Source organism: Barbus barbus, assembly GCF_936440315.1.
Source record: "Barbus barbus genome assembly, chromosome: 8".
Classification (NCBI taxonomy): domain Eukaryota; kingdom Metazoa; phylum Chordata; class Actinopteri; order Cypriniformes; family Cyprinidae; genus Barbus; species Barbus barbus.
In genome coordinates, this window is record NC_136736.1 from 14,693,860 (window position 1) to 14,708,627 (window position 14,768).

At 44.2% G+C, this 14,768-nt stretch overlaps 2 long non-coding RNA genes across 2 annotated transcripts; both read right to left on the bottom strand.

The window, feature by feature from the left end:
- Positions 1 to 1,975: 1,975 nt before the first annotated feature.
- On the bottom strand, positions 1,976 to 2,857 carry LOC306874299. Its single transcript, XR_013784615.1, has 3 exons — positions 2,631 to 2,857; positions 2,439 to 2,521; positions 1,976 to 2,228 (listed from the first exon to the last, which is right to left on the bottom strand). It is a non-coding gene; the product is annotated as an uncharacterized lncRNA (long non-coding RNA).
- A 6,070-nt stretch (positions 2,858 to 8,927) lies between these two features.
- LOC306873400 lies at positions 8,928 to 9,799 on the bottom strand. The gene is made up of 3 exons (XR_013784489.1): positions 9,583 to 9,799; positions 9,391 to 9,473; positions 8,928 to 9,180 (listed from the first exon to the last, which is right to left on the bottom strand). It is a non-coding gene; the product is annotated as an uncharacterized lncRNA (long non-coding RNA).
- Between the last annotated feature and the right edge of the window lie 4,969 nt (positions 9,800 to 14,768).

The following is a 14,768-nucleotide window of genomic DNA, read 5'->3' on the forward strand; positions in this document are numbered from 1 at the left end:
ACACAGAGGAAGTGCTTGTAACACCAAGTCTCAGTCATTGTTCAAATAAGTACAGTCTAGCAAGGGAAGTAGAGAAAGATAGAGGGGGAGATTAAGGTTTTTTTTTTTTTTTTTTTTTTTTAAGTTTAGGATGAAGTCAAGTAGTGCCGAAAGAGATGAGTTTTCAGTTGTTGCTTGAAGGTTGACAGGGATCCAGCATTCCTGAAGCTCACATCTCTGAAAATGTTGAAGCAAATTTTCAAATAGACACTATCTTTATTAACAAGCCACATATTTGAAGTCTAAACAGGTACATTATTGCCTAAAAAAACTCTTAAAACTTCATTCTGTGACACACATACCGTATTATTTATAAAATTATAGTGAATTTGGGCGCTTTGAGAAATACTGCAAGAGGAGTGATACAAATGCTGAAATGGTTGAAGCTCTGTTATCATTAGAATTTCACACTCCTCTCAGCCAGTCATATTTGAGGACAAGAACTGTTGTATAAATAATAATAATAATAAACAATAATTATAAATATATTTTATATATTTATATTTACACCACTATGTATTGGTGGTATCAGGCTGTGAAGACACTTTCAACCAGTACAACAAAACGTGTTTATGAAAAACACTGCCTATAGCTTTATGGGATAAAAGGATAAAAATTACGGAAACCATTTATCTTTTTTTACCTTCATCAGATCAAATCAGTGCACTCATCGAGAGACCATCATTTATTACAGTGCGTTATTTTATAAGTTTGTTACAAGGTTGTTGTAGGTTAATGGATTAAAAAGGGTATATTCTTTGTTTACTGACTAATTGCCACTTAGTGGAAAAAGTAATCATTAAATATAATTTAATTTAATATCTGCATTACAGTGCTTTTATAAGAAGTATATGCAGTTTCAGTTCAAATGAGGAAACCATTCTTGTATTACAGTAATTGTGCATTTAGCATCAACACACACCACTTCAGGATAAATCTGGTTGTCAAACAAAAATACTGATCTAAGATCAGTAAAGTTAAACCTGAAACCTTTTATGGACATCATTTATGAGAAGCACTTCTAAGCAGACGCACAACTGGTTGCTGCGCACAAAAACACATGCTTGCATTGTACCAAATGGAGGAATTTAAATTTAATAAGGTTTTCAATTAAATATAACCAGGAGCAAAAATTCTGAAATGTATCGTATGAGTGGGTGAAATGGAGACCAGAGTTCTGAGATGAGACAGTTAGCATAATTTTAGTGATGGGGGGAAAAAGGGAAGTTGTCACAGTATAACCATTTAAGGACGAGGGTGGAGTTTTATACAGTTATAAGTTTAAATACATTTAAACCATAATTAGCTCTCCCATACTTATTTTGCAAAGTGGTGCTGGTTCTCGGTTGAGGTTGTCTAGAAACCTATTGAAAACCAATTAAAACTTCCACTGACAAGAACCAAACCAATTATGTGACTACTATACTGTACATGGTAGTTTTCCTGTCCACAAAACAACATTACTGACACACTGTCAGTCTGCTCATTACAGAGGTGCCGTTGACTCTTTCCACAGTTACATAATTATGCCAATAGATGGTGACCATCTTATGAATGAGTCATTGAATCATGCATTCGAGTAAATCAGTGATTCAATCAGTAATGAAACGAGAGGTGAATCATTCATTCAAAAGGTTTGTTCAAAACTTCATTCAGGAATGAAGCAAGTGAGTGAGTCATTGAATAATTCACTCAACCAAGTGGTTCAAAACACGTCTGTTGCTCTGTATTACAATGGTTCTAATTTAGGGTGCATTTACACCAGGAAAGTCCGCTAGTTCACTTGCTTTGGTCTGGACCAAATACAAATGTGGCCGGCTTGACGTCCTTATTATATGTTAAGGGAAAAGACAAAGCCAAGACATCTAGCAAAAGGATTCTTTTATTCTTGACTGAGCCTGAAAAAGGGACTCAGCATTAATGTTTTGTTGGGGGACAAGATTTGGAGATTCTAATCCAATTAGATGAGAAAAATTGTACAAAGCAGAAACGAAAACAAAGACAAACACCCACTTTTCTACAATGGGTACAAGAAGTAAAATAGTAAGCAATAATATGAAAAAGTGTTCTTCATGCAATCTCAAATAAAAAAACTCCAATTCACAAGCCCCATTCAACTTAAACCAGTGCAAACCAGGTTACAAAACTTATAAAGGGTGTACAAAACAACGGCAGTGGCCTGTTTGTGCCTAATAAAACAAATAGAACACAGAATATGAGCAATCAGCACATTTCACAACATGAATGCACCACCTACTTTATACACAGTTCACGTTTATCTTCTTTTGAGCATATTAATCGGTAAATAAACTAAAGATAACAGTACACACTTTACACAGGGTACAATCCTTTTCATGCAATATACAGAAACTCTTTAGAATAAAATGAACAAAACTCACTCTTATTAAGCCTCTGAAGCACACAGAAAAAGCTCACGTGGTGATTGGCACTTGTGTGATCTTACGTATCGTTTCTCTCCCCTCTAACACAGTATAAAGGACAAGAGTTACTGCATGTTCAGTTGATATATGAAATAAGCAGAGTTATTTAACATTTTAACAAATCTTACAACATATCTTAGGTTAACTCACGCTCAGTCTCTGTCAACGTGATCTGAATTCCCCTCCCCCACGGGCGATCTCTCACGTGCAGGAACAGAATGCTTGTATGATCGGCAAACTAAACCATCCACTCAATAAAACCACACAACTGTAGTCACCACACACTCACAAGTTGAAATAAAGCTGGAAATTTCCTCTCTTTAACAGTTTTATCAACTATTTCTTCCTCTGTGCAACTCCTGCTTCTAACTTTTCTCTCTTCCAGTCTGACGTGCACTTCACTCTAGCGCATGCACGAACTCTTAAAGGGGACAGCGCACATAACTTAGTTAAAGCAACAAAGGTGAATTACTGTGAAACTTAACCAAGTATAAGGTGAATTTTGCCCCGGTCACACTCTCCCCTGCCTACAGTCAACGTCCTCGATGACTGCAAACACCCTTTAATCATTCACTACTCCTTGTAGCTTACTGGACGTATACAAGACCATGCCCGCTAACACTTGGGAAAGGACATCGGGACTGAAAGACACAGCATTACAAGCGGATTTAGGCAGTCTGTTTGGGTTACTGTGAGCACCAGCAGTTGAACGCTGAGTTCTGCGTGGTGTAGGAAGGGGCGCATCCACATGAATACTCTCTGCCCTAGGCTTTCGGGGAACAGGGACTGGTCTGGTCAACACCACGTCTGAAAGTGAATCAGTTCTCTCCGTATCAGGCAGAGAGGGCTCTCCAACAACACTCGCCTCATTATTCACTTGTGCATCATCATATCTTTCCTGTGCTTCTTCAAATCCCCCCTCAGCACAACTGTCTGGTTCCTCATCTGGCTGTTGTGACTCCTCAAGCACTGGATCCTCTGGGTCCTCCTCAGGCCATCTGGTTTCTTCCACAAGCACACATTCCGCATCTAAAGAAGGCATCTCATCCACCAATACTGAGGTAGGTGCTTCTTCTACAGGTCTCACTTTTCTCCGTGGCATTGGGACTGGTCTCGGACAGGGCCTAATGTCTGATCTATGTACTCTTTTTGCAGGACCGTCTCCTACTGGCTCCACAGTGTAGGTCGTACCATGCACCTCCACCACCTTATAGGCTGTGGGTGCCCAGGCATCCTGTATCTTGTTCCGTCCTGGAGGACGATAACGTAAGTACACCTGCTGACCAACTGCCACCTCTGGACAATATACCCTACTCTCACGCTTGGCAACTCGGTCTGCTGCCTTCCTTTCAGCGTACTCACGTGCCTGGGCATGAGCATCCCGAAGCCGCTCCTTATGGACAGACAACCAGGCGGGCTCCTTCTCAGGCACTGGCTCCTGGCCCAACAATGCATCGACTGGTAAATGTGGCTGCATCCCAAACAGCATATAGTAAGGGGAGTAACCGGTGGAGGCATGAGGTGTCACATTATAGGCGTACACCAGCTCAGGTAAGTACTCTGGCCATTTCCGTTTCTTTTCAGGTGGCAAGGAACGCAAGAGGTCATGCAGAGTTCTGTTAAATCTCTCGCACTGTGCATTTCCCTGGGGATGATGTGGCGTAGTGCGGGACTTTCTTACCCCATACAGTTTACAGAGCTCTGAAATAACGGCACTCTCAAAGTTCCTCCCCTGGTCTGAATGAAGACGCTGAGGCACACCGTACTTGAGGAACCATTCTTTCAGAAGGATCTTAGCAGTAGTGTCTGCCTTCTGATTGCGAGTCGGGAACGCCTGGCTGAACTTAGTGAATACATCGGTCACGACCAGGACGTTCTCCTGCCCATCCGACGCTGGCTCCAGTGTGGTGAAATCCATAGCGACCACTTCTAGTGGATGAGAAGCCAAGAATGGGGTCCAAGGTGCCTGAATCTTGGGCTGTGGCATTTTGGCTAGCACGCAGCGCTGACACTTCTTCACCCACTTATCCACAGCGTCATACATCCCAACCCAATAACAACGCTGCTTGAGCAGGCCCAGCGTCCTCTCTACGCCCTGATGCCCCATCTGGTCATGGACACTTTGCAACACCATTTCGACTAGACATGCTGGGAGCAGCAACTGTAGGCATTCCCCATTGAACACATCATCAATGGTTCTGTACATCAGCCCTTCTTTCTCTTGAATCCTGCCCCACTGCTTAAACAACAACAGCACCGGTCTAGACAAGTACTTTCTCTCACAATTTGTGGGTTTCCTCTTCTTGTTCCAGAACCTCTTGAACACACTGATGGTCGGATCTGCCTCCTGAAACTGACGAAGCTCATCCTTTGTGTATCCAGGTAATGTTGGGGTATTCTCCAGGTGTTCCTCTCCTGTCTCTTCATTCTCTATGGCTGCCTGTAACAGTCCAATTTCTCCCTCTCTAGGACTCGCTACTAGCCCTGCCAGGTCAACTCCCACTGCAGTCCCTGTACGAAGCCCGCTGCAAATAGCCACACAGCCATCATACTCCGAATCCTCAGTTACCACCTCCATCCCCTCCAGTCCTGGTCTTCTAGAGAGTGCGTCAGCTGCGGTGTTACACCGCCCAGGGCGGTACAGCACTTCGAAATCGAATATTGCAAGCTGTGCAGCCCACCTCTGTTCAATGGCGCCCAGTTTAGCCGTATTGAGGTGGCAGAGGGGATTGTTATCCGTTAGGACAGTAAACTTGGATCCTAGCAGGTAACTCCTGAACTTCTCCACCGCAGCCCATTTGAGTGCCAGGAGCTCCAGCTTCATACTACTGTAGTTCCTGTCATTTCGCTCTGCGCCCCTCAACCGCCGGCTTGCATAGGCTATCACAGTCTTACTTCCCCCTTGTTGCTGGTACAACACAGCGCCCAATCCCAGGTTACTGGCGTCAGTCTCCAGCACAAAAGGTAGGGTGAAGTCAGCGTAGCCAAGTGTCGGAGCACAGGTGAGCTTCTCCTTGAGGTGCTCAAAGGCTTGCTGGCACTCCGTTGTCCAGGAGACCTTAAACAACTTGTTGGCTTGCGCAACACTCCCCTGGTGAACACAAGTGTTTACGACATCATGAAGCGGACCAGCCACCTTGGAGAAGCCCTCAATGAATCTTCGATAATAGCTGCAGAATCCTAAAAAGGACCGCAGCTCCTTCAGAGTGTTAGGGACTGGCCACTGTCTTACTGCACTCACTTTATCTGGGTCTGTAGACACCCCTTGAGCAGATACCACGTGCCCTAAGAATTTTACCTCAGACTGCAGGAAGTGGCACTTTTCCACCTTAACCTTAAGTCCAGCCTCCCTCAACCTCTGTAACACGGTCTCAAGCCTCACTAAGTGTCCCTCAAACGTACTTGAGTACACCAGTAAATCGTCCAAATAGATGAGTACCGTTTGAAAGACCAGGTCACTCATTATGGCCTGCATGAGACGTTGGAATGTCGCTGGTGCGTTACATAGGCCAAACGGCATCCGCTGGTACTCATACAGGCCAAATGGTGTAATGAAAGCTGTTTTGTGACGGTCCTTCTCGTGAACTGCTACCTGGTGATAGCCACTCGCGAGGTCAATAGACGAGAACATCTTGGCTTTACTCAAAGCATCCAGACTCTCATCTATTCGTGGCAACGGGAATGCATCACGCCTAGTTTTACAGTTCAGCTTCCGGTAGTCCACGCATAGCCGAAGACTCCCATCATTCTTCCGGACTAACACCACTGGAGATGCATACGAACTAGAGCTTTCATGGATGACACGCTTTTTGAGCAGTCCAGAGATATGGTCCTTCACTTCCTGGAATTGGTTTGGGGGTATACGTCGGTAAGACTGTGACACAGGAAGGTCATCGTTCAGGGGAATCTCATGCTTTACAAGTTCAGTATAACCAAGGTCTTCATCAGTAATAGCAAACACATCCAGGTATTGCCTCAGAAGCTCCTTCAGCTCTGCCTGTTGTGCAGGGGTACCGCCGATCTGTACTTTCTCCAAGGGACACGGCAGGTCACCGCTAACTCCTGTCATTGACCTCTGGTTAACCCTAACCTCTTCATGATCTGCAGAGATTTGATGGAATCTAACTTCGCAGGAGCTACTCTCAACATGATGACCCTGGGCAAGAACCCCTAGTTTCACCTTCGGTGGCAGCCACACACCTTCTGAAGACAAGTTTACTACCTGCACTGGGAATACCCGCCTACCAGGTAAAACCAAGGTAGGAACCAGGACCAAGCCACCCGGCAATGATGCCTTACCTGGCTCAAACAAGCTTAAGTCTCTGTTTCCAGCTACTTCTTTGTGTGTTCTGGCCTGAATTGTAGCCACGGAGGCTGCAGGTATGTACAACTTGTGGGTGCCTGCTACCCGGACCATAGAGTCCGCTCCTACTGGGGCAGCCTCTTGGACTCTATTAAGGACGGCTCTCCAGTCAGCATCCAACGTCCCCTCCAAAGCATGGTCAAACTCAGCTAGAATTAATTGTTTACAACGCTGTGCTATGTTCATGCCAAGTATGCCTGGGGGCGCTGAGTCAGTCTCCCCATCATTCTGGTCACGTATCACCAAGAACCCACACCCAGGTATAGTCAAGCCCATTACCTGGATATCAAATTCAACATACCCAAGGTAGGGAAGAGGCAAACCATTGGCAGCAGTAATTTTTAACCACTTGCTCGTACAATGCAGGTCTTTGTCTTCCCCATGAAGATGTTCTTTGAAGAAGCTCTCTGTCAAAGTACTCACGTTACTGCCAGTGTCTAACAGGCACCGAATTGCTACGCCCCCAGCGTGAATTTCCACTTCTGGGCACTTGCCCACTGCACGTTCCAGAAACCGCTCTTTTGTCAGTGTGCCAGTCTTTGAGCCATCGGTGCCACCTCTCATTGCTCGGCTCTTCGCAATGGAGGCGCGAAGTTTCCCGGAACCGGAGACTCAGGCACAGGGTTTTCTTGAAAGCGCTGCCCAGTGCATTGCCTGGCTATGTGCCCAACGCCCTCACATCTCAAACAAATGGGTTGACCATCTCGGGTATACTTTGGCTTAAACTTGGGCTTACTATGTTTCTCACAAGTTGGGTCAGACCTCTGAATTGTGAGATCACGGACAGCATTGGTAAGTTCCCCGATTGCCTTCCCTTGTTGTGTAATTACCTTAATTACATCTTGTAGGGCTACAGTCAAGTCGTTTGGTACGGTGGCGGTCATCCTTGCGTGCCCTACACTTTCCTCGACACTCACTATGTTTCGGTTTCGGCCCACGTTAGCTGGACGGGGTCTCTCTTCTGAACACCACAACAAGGCCTCCTCCCGAACTTCAAATAATGTAGCATGAGGTCGCTCTCTAACCACCTTACGCAGTTCCCTTCGGAGGGCTGAATCCCTCACCCCTTCTATAAACTGGTCTCTCAATGCCAACTGCGCATCTGGAACACAATGTGGTGCTTGTTGCAGTGTAGCATTTAACATCAATGACAATGCATGTGAAAAATCATGAAAATCCTCACCGTCCAATTGCTTTCGTGCATAAAATGTGTGCAACATCTGGGAGGTGCTACGCTTTTCCCTGAAAGCTGCCCTCAAATATGAGAACAGGTCTTCAGCTGACTTATCCTCCCTCCCCATACACAGCCTGACTTCATCTAGTGCTGAACCCTTTAAGTGGGAGAGAATAAAATCTACCTGATCTTCAGCATTCAACCCCCTCACTCTTATAACCCTCCCAAGTTCCTCAATGAACTCATCAACATTTTGGCAGTCTTTACCTGGGTCCCCACTAAAAGGTACAATTTGTCTCTCTCTGGGGATATACACATAGGATCTAGTATGGGCACTAGTCATGTTAGCCACAGCTGACATTACTTCATCATGTCTACGTCCCAACTCCAAGATCTGGGACTGAAGCTGTGAGACGGGGTTACTTCCCTCAATGTCTATTTCCTGACCTTAGCACCTGCAACTTGAATGTCCTCCTCCCCTGCAGCTGCACCGTCCATGTCCTCAGCATCCATGACTTTGAGCTGCAATCACCAAAGGTCTCAGTTCTCAAACAGTCAGTTAAACCAGCACTGTCCTCCTCGAAATCCTCACAAACTGCAGTCCTATTGCGCTGACCCTTTGTCCTGCCGCCGCTTCTGTCGGGATGGCACTGTAGGTCCTTTCAGCACTCAGTCGCCTTTCGCCACTACCGTTGTTTGCACCCTTCTACTTTTGCACTATTTGTAACAAAAAGAAATCAGCCCCGAACAAAACAGAATCCCACTTCTGACACCAAAATTAGATGTGGCCGGCTTGACGTCCTTATTATATGTTAAGGGAAAAGACAAAGCCAAGACATCTAGCAAAAGGATTCTTTTATTCTTGACTGAGCCTGAAAAAGGGACTCAGCATTAATGTTTTGTTGGGGGACAAGATTTGGAGATTCTAATCCAATTAGATGAGAAAAATTGTACAAAGCAGAAACGAAAACAAAGACAAACACCCACTTTTCTACAATGGGTACAAGAAGTAAAATAGTAAGCAATAATATGAAAAAGTGTTCTTCATGCAATCTCAAATAAAAAAACTCCAATTCACAAGCCCCATTCAACTTAAACCAGTGCAAACCAGGTTACAAAACTTATAAAGGGTGTACAAAACAACGGCAGTGGCCTGTTTGTGCCTAATAAAACAAATAGAACACAGAATATGAGCAATCAGCACATTTCACAACATGAATGCACCACCTACTTTATACACAGTTCACGTTTATCTTCTTTTGAGCATATTAATCGGTAAATAAACTAAAGATAACAGTACACACTTTACACAGGGTACAATCCTTTTCATGCAATATACAGAAACTCTTTAGAATAAAATGAACAAAACTCACTCTTATTAAGCCTCTGAAGCACACAGAAAAAGCTCACGTGGTGATTGGCACTTGTGTGATCTTACGTATCGTTTCTCTCCCCTCTAACACAGTATAAAGGACAAGAGTTACTGCATGTTCAGTTGATATATGAAATAAGCAGAGTTATTTAACATTTTAACAAATCTTACAACATATCTTAGGTTAACTCACGCTCAGTCTCTGTCAACGTGATCTGAATTCCCCTCCCCCACGGGCGATCTCTCACGTGCAGGAACAGAATGCTTGTATGATCGGCAAACTAAACCATCCACTCAATAAAACCACACAACTGTAGTCACCACACACTCACAAGTTGAAATAAAGCTGGAAATTTCCTCTCTTTAACAGTTTTATCAACTATTTCTTCCTCTGTGCAACTCCTGCTTCTAACTTTTCTCTCTTCCAGTCTGACGTGCACTTCACTCTAGCGCATGCACGAACTCTTAAAGGGGACAGCGCACATAACTTAGTTAAAGCAACAAAGGTGAATTACTGTGAAACTTAACCAAGTATAAGGTGAATTTTGCCCCGGTCACACAAATGTGGTTCACTTTTACACTGCCTTTTTTTGCAAGTGAACCAGAAATTGTGAACAAAACCACACTTGTGCTAAGGTCATCCATTCTTAGGTTCCTCCATTCAACCGTACCTGAGTTTTGGTATGTTTTGTTTGGTCCACACCTGAGTGCGATTGCTGTATTCACACATGCCCAAAAGATCCCCACCAAGGGGGGAAACGAACTTGAGTTCAATTAAATTGCACCAAACAAGACAGGTGTGAATACACCCTTAGATTTGTTTGGATCAGACCAAAAACAGACAAAGCAATTGGAACTATTTTTTTTTCCAAAATGTAAGTGTAACGGAACGGGTCGGACACAGAAGGTAAGTGAAGTCACAAGGTGTTTATTTACAGGGTGAACAGCAAACAGCAATCGTGTGGATTCTTCAGACTTGGTGAGTGTTAATTCGTGAGGTTAAAGTAATAGGAATGTCAATCACAATCAGTCTCTCTGTCTTGACAGATCCTGGAGATGTGCAGCGTCAGAGCGGCAGAGACATACAAGGATTCGACCAAGCCACCGGGGACAGACGAGGAGGATGACTGGAAGAGGGCAAGGCAGAAGGTGAGTGATGACAGGTAAGTATTAACAGGTATCTATACTCAGCTTTTAGGGGAGTAGAGATGGTCCAGGTAGTAATCCTGAGATCAGAACTTTGCAGTGCTTGTCACGTCACTTCAGGATCGGACGATCTAATGAGCTGAGGGAAGTGCTTTTATGTGGCTGGTGATAATGAGGTGCAGGTGCCGGTGATGATTGGAAATAAACAGGTGATAGTGATGAGTGATGGGGAAGACGGGCCATTCTGTGACATTACCTCCCCCTCCCGGACGGCGCGTCCCGCGACGTAACAACAATAATACCGGGGAGGGGAGGGGGGGGGGGGGGGGGGTGGGCGCCCTGGAGGCTGGAGCAGAACCTGGACAGGGCAGGGAAGCCTCCAGGGCGGATTAGGAGCCTTAGGAGGCCAGGGCAGGACTGGAGGCTCGGGAGACCATGGCGGATCCGGAGACTCGGGAGGCCGTGGTTGATCAGGAGCCTCGGGGGGCCATGGCGGATCTGGAGACTCGGGGAGCCATGGCGGATCAGGAGACTCGGGGAGCCATGGCGGATCAGGAGGCTTGGGATGCCATGGCGGGACAGGAGACTCGGGGAGCCATGGCGGATCAGGAGGCTTGGGATGCCATGACGGGACAGGAGGCTTGGGCAGCCATGGCCATATTTTTTGGGAAGCCCAAAGGGATTCATGTGGCCATGCGAAATGAGCCATAGTGGCCCTGACAAATGTCCCTAGCAAGGCCACTATGGCTACTAGGATTACAAGTATATAGCCCCCCCCAAAAATTTATTTGGGAATGTTCCCCATAAGGGGTCTCACCGGAGGAGCGAGCTCTGTGGGGCGCTCAGAGGGAGTGGGCTCTTGAGGGCGCTCTGGAGGAGCGGGCACTTGAGGGCGCTCTGGAGGAGCGGGCACTTGAGGGCGCACGGGAGGCGCGGAGCTGGATAGAACCAGCGAAGACGCAGGAGGGCGCTCTTGCAGCGCGGACATTAGAGGGCGCTCTTGCAGCGCGGACATTAGAGGGTGCACGGGAGGCGCGGAGCTGGACGGGACCAGCGGGAACTCAGGTGGGCTGGACGGGACCAGCGGGAACTCAGGTGAGCACTTGCGAGGTGCAGGAATTGGTGGGTGCAGACGAGGAGCAGGCAATGGAAGGCACTGGCGAGGAGCTGGCACTGGAGGGCGCTTGCGAGGAGCAGACACTGGAAGGCACTGATGAGAAGAAGACATTGGAGAAAGAACGGGAGCCGAGAACTCCGGGGGAAGAGCCTCATCCATTAGCCCGTTATTCTGCGTTGGCGAAGCCTGATTGTTCGTGTACTGTGGAATCATCCCCATCTCCAACGGCGCAACGTTCATCGCCAGTTGCGGCGGATTCCTCATTGCCGCAGACGGAACATACTTCGCCGGGGATGGCGGAATTTTCTTCATTGTGGGCGGCGGAATCATCCCCATCCCCAACGTTCATCGCCGGTTGCGGCGGATTCCTCATTGCCGCTGATGGAACATACTTCGCCGTGGGTGGCGGAAACCTCCCCATCTCCAACGGCAGAAGGTGAGTGATGACAGGTAAGTATTAACAGGTATCTATACTCAGCTTTTAGGGGAGTAGAGACGGTCCAGGTAGTAATTCTGAGATCGGAACTTTGCAGTGCTTGTCACGTCACTTCAGGATCGGACGATCTAGTGAGCTGAGGGAAGTGCTTTTATGTGGCTGGTGATAATGAGGTGCAGGTGCCGGTGATGATTGGAAATAAACAGGTGATAGTGATGAGTGATGGGGAAGACGGGCCATTCTGTGACAGTAAGTTGCTTAATATTCATTTCTTATTTATTAAGTTTTTACTAGAGTATCCCAAACATTTTTTTTCTCTCTCTCTGACATTCTGTTCACTGACATAGTCACTGAGTTTTTGAAAGTTGGGAGTTCTACATACAAGGTACATAAAAGACCTACCAACAACCACTTTTCCCTGCTAATCACTAACTTCCTGCAGCTCTCTTTGTCTACTTCTTGTTCACTCTCTCAGCCATCACTGTCTTAGTCTGGTTTGACAGTCTTGTGGCTATGTACCCATATAAAACATGAAAGGGCTGCCAGGTCATTGCAATAATTAGTCATTTCAATTAGCCCAAAGCCATCTAAAGCTCTCTCACTGTGCTCAATCAAAGCAACATAATTTCAAGATTTTGACAGGATTTCAGTGCCACAAGCAATTACTCAAAAATTTCTCACCAGGGAAAAAAACAAGATTTGGAACTAAATAGTTCAGGCACTCATTAAGTGTCATTACAGCATTTTCCCACTAAAAACAATAAAAAAGTATTTCACCAAAAGGTCTAATTCACAAAATCCATTATAAACAAACAACTTTTAAAAAAGGCACTGTATGTCCCTGTGACTTGCAGACTGAAATTAATAAGTGGGTTCTTCACACTAAAAACCATTCACAACCATAACTTCGTCCCTTGTTCTGTTTTAATAGTTTTGTTTTCATTGTATGTATGGATTATTTGGGTTGTTACATCTGGTGAAAATTTCATGTCAACAGCACCTGAAATATATTTACTGAGAAAAATGTTGATGTGTCCAATGCTTTTTTTACCCGCTGTATATACAGTATGTATATATATATATATATCTATATATATATAGCAGATGAGACAAATTGTTGAATAAAGTCGTTATTTTTATTTTCTTTGCGTACAAAAAGTTTTCTCTTCGCTTCTTAAAGTTCAGATTGAACCACTGATGGCAGATGGACTGTTTTGACGATACTTTTCTGGGCCTTGACAGTGTTATTTACTTGGCAGTCAATGGGACAGTCACAAGCCTCCCAGTTTTCATCCAACATATCTTAAATTGTGTTCTGAAGACGAACAAATCTTTTATGTGTTTGGAACGACATGAGGGTAAGTGATTAATAACAACATTGTCATTTTGGGGTGGAGTAACCATTTAAGGTTTAGATGTTGGGTAGGATTAGGGATGTAGAATATGGTCATGCAGAAAATGTGCTTTATAAATACTAAAAAACAGTCAATATGTTAATAATAAGCATGCTAATAAGCAACTAGTTAATAGTGAGAATTGCTCCCTATACTAATATGTTACCAAATATAAATACATACATACAGTACATTCATTCATTCATTCTTTTTTTTTTTTTTCCTGGCTCAATTAAACAATAGTTGGCAGAGGTGGTGTAAATAGGCTTAACAAAATTGACTGTTATAAAAAATTATTACAAACGATCATTACAAAGACAGTGGCTTGGCTGATATTTAACTAGTCTACTTGACTACTACTAAATTATAATTAGCTTATACATTTTCCAAGTAGCTTTGCCAACGCTCTTTTTCTTATCCTCTTTTTGCCACATCTTGCACCAGTGTTTATTTTGGTCGTTCTGCAGATCTCTTTAAATTTTAATTGCTTAATGCTGTTTGTCACTTCCTCCATTATTATTATGCCCAAAGAGACCCAAGCGTCACATCAAAACAATATCTAAAACTTTAATGGGAATAAAACCAGTATTCATTTGCATATAAATCAGTGCTGTGCAGGGTTTCTATAATAGGTGGACTAATGCAGAGAATGTTAGATTTAATAATACCTGGAGGAGCACACATGAGCATAATTATATGTGATAGCTTTATTATACAGTATCACTTAATGCGATGTAATACATATCAGGGAAACTGGGTGACAAATCTTAATTTCAGAATATTTCAGAGAATATTTCACAAATTGTGCTTAAAAGAAAAGACAGATACTTGAGGGCTAATAGGACAGGCATTGATTCATTTTCTATCAGAATATGGAGGTCTGAATCATTGTCTCTATCTCTTACGGAATCCTTCTAATGGAATATGGATTAAATTCTAAACAATACATTAATTAAAAAAAAAAAAAAAAAGTTTATCAGAATGAGAATCCAAAAAGATTAATAATCCACAAGTAATCCACATGACAGTCAATCTCTTAACATGTTGTGAAGTGGTTTTCTTTTTTTTTCTTTTTTTAAGTATTCCTTTATTGATTAATGAATGTTTTTGTGATTTTCATCTTTAGTCTATAAGTGCTCTTTGTCCCAGAATTGTTCAGGTAAACCTTATGTGTACCTGAAGGCCATCTTTAGCATATGTTACAATCAAGCCCCCAGATGGTATACATTCAACTGATAGTGATTCAAATAGACAGAGGTAAACTGAACCTAGATTAGACCCCTGAT